Source organism: Argentina anserina, unplaced genomic scaffold (assembly GCF_933775445.1).
Source record: "Argentina anserina unplaced genomic scaffold, drPotAnse1.1, whole genome shotgun sequence".
Taxonomy (NCBI): Eukaryota; Viridiplantae; Streptophyta; class Magnoliopsida; order Rosales; family Rosaceae; genus Argentina; species Argentina anserina.
Window position 1 is genome coordinate 497,540 of NW_026089473.1, and position 2,838 is coordinate 500,377.

Below are 2,838 nucleotides of genomic sequence, written 5' to 3' on the forward strand. Positions count from 1 at the left end.
CGTTTGAGTATCTTTCTGTAAGGCTTTCTGATGCGAGTTTCTTTTGAATTTGAGAGTTTTGCAAGTGTGGGAGTGTGTTTCTTTCAAACTGAGTATCTTTACATCATTTGCGTATGTTTACTATTCCAATTGTGTATCTTTACATCGTTTGCGTATCTTTACTATTCCAATTGAGTATCTTTTCATTTCTCGTTTGAGTATCTTTCAGTAAGGCTTCTGATGAGAGTTTCTATTGAATTTGAGAGTTTTGCAAGTGTGGGAGTGTGTTTCTTTCAAACTGAGTATCTTTACATCGTTTGCGCATGTTTACTATTCCAATTGTGTATCTTTACATCGTTTGCGTATCTTTACTATTCCAATTGTGTATCTTTTCATTTCTCGTTTGAGTATCTTTCTGTAAGGCTTCTGATGCGAGTTTCTATTGTATTTGAGAGTTTTGCAAGTGTGGGAGTGTGTTTCTTTCAAACTGAGTATCTTTACATCGTTTGCGTATGTTTACTATTCCAATTGTGTATCTTTACATCGTTTGCGTATCTTTACTAGTCCAATTATGTATCTTTTCATTTCTCGTTTGAGTATCTTTCTGTAAGGCTTCTGATGCGAGTTTCTATTGTATTTGAGAGTTTTGCAAGTGTGGGAGTGTGTTTCTTTCAAACTGAGTATCTTTACATCGTTTGCGTATCTTTACTATTCCAATTGTGTATCTTTACATCGTTTGTGTATCTTTACAATTCCAATTGAGTAATTTGTTCATTTCTCGTTTGAGTATCTTTCTGTAAGGCTTCTGATGCGAGTTTCTATTGAATTTGAGAGTTTTGCAAGTGTGGGAGTGTGTTTCTTTCAAACTGAGTATCTTTACATCGTTTGCGCATGTTTACTATTCCAATTGTGTATCTTTACATCGTTTGCGTATCTTTACTATTCCAATTGTGTATCTTTTCATTTCTCGTTTGAGTATCTTTCTGTAAGGCTTCTGATGCGAGTTTCTATTGTATTTGAGAGTTTTGCAAGTGTGGGAGTGTGTTTCTTTCAAACTGAGTATCTTTACATCGTTTGCGTATGTTTACTATTCCAATTGTGTATCTTTACATCGTTTGCGTATCTTTACTAGTCCAATTGTGTATCTTTTCATTTCTCGTTTGAGTATCTTTCTGTAAGGCTTCTGATGCGAGTTTCTATTGTATTTGAGAGTTTTGCAAGTGTGGGAGTGTGTTTCTTTCAAACTGAGTATCTTTACATCGTTTGCGTATCTTTACTATTCCAATTGTGTATCTTTACATCGTTTGTGTATCTTTACAATTCCAATTGAGTAATTTGTTCATTTCTCGTTTGAGTATCTTTCTGTAAGGCTTCTGATGCGACTTTCTATTGTATTTGAGAGTTTTGCAAGTGTGGGAGTGTGTTTCTTTCAAACTGAGTATCTTTACATCGTTTGCGTATCTTTACTATTCCAATTGTGTATCTTTACATCGTTTACGTATCTTTACTATTCCAATTGTGTATCTTTTCATTTCTCGTTTGAGTATCTTTCTGTAAGGCTTCTGATGCGAGTTTCTATTGAATTTGAGAGTTTTGCAAGTGTGGGAGTGTGTTTCTTTCAAACTGAGTATCTTTACATCGTTTGCGTATGTTTACTATTCCAATTGTGTATCTTTACATCGTTTGCGTATCTTTACTAGTCCAATTGTGTATCTTTTCATTTCTCGTTTGAGTATCTTTCTGTAAGGCTTCTGATGCGAGTTTCTATTGTATTTGAGAGTTTTGCAAGTGTGGGAGTGTGTTTCTTTCAAACTGAGTATCTTTACATCGTTTGCGTATCTTTACTATTCCAATTGTGTATCTTTACATCGTTTGCGTATCTTTACTAGTCCAATTGTGTATCTTTTCATTTCTCGTTTGAGTATCTTTCTGTAAGGCTTCTGATGCGACTTTCTATTGTATTTGAGAGTTTTGCAAGTGTGGGAGTGTGTTTCTTTCAAACTGAGTATCTTTACATCGTTTGCGTAGCTTTACTATTCCAATTGTGTATCTTTACATCGTTTGCGTATCTTTACTATTCCAATTGTGTATCTTTTCATTTCTCGTTTGAGTATCTTTCTGTAAGGCTTCTGATGCGAGTTTCTATTGAATTTGAGAGTTTTGCAAGTGTGGGAGTGTGTTTCTTTCAAACTGAGTATCTTTACATCGTTTGCGTATGTTTACTATTCCAATTGTGTATCTTTACATCGTTTGCGTATCTTTACTAGTCCAATTGTGTATCTTTTCATTTCTCGTTTGAGTATCTTTCTGTAAGGCTTCTGATGCGAGTTTCTATTGTATTTGAGAGTTTTGCAAGTGTGGGAGTGTGTTTCTTTCAAACTGAGTATCTTTACATCGTTTGCGTATCTTTACTATTCCAATTGTGTATCTTTACATCGTTTGCGTATCTTTACTATTCCAATTGTGTATCTTTACATCGTTTGCGTATCTTTACTATTCCAATTGAGTATCTTTTCATTTCTCGTTTGAGTATCTTTCAGTAAGGCTTCTGATGAGAGTTTCTATTGAATTTGAGAGTTTTGCAAGTGTGGGAGTGTGTTTCTTTCAAACTGAGTATCTTTACATCGTTTGCGCATGTTTACTATTCCAATTGTGTATCTTTACATCGTTTGCGTATCTTTACTATTCCAATTGTGTATCTTTTCATTTCTCGTTTGAGTATCTTTCTGTAAGGCTTCTGATGCGAGTTTCTATTGTATTTGAGAGTTTTGCAAGTGTGGGAGTGTGTTTCTTTCAAACTGAGTATCTTTACATCGTTTGCGTATGTTTACTATTCCAATTGTGTATCTTTACATCGTT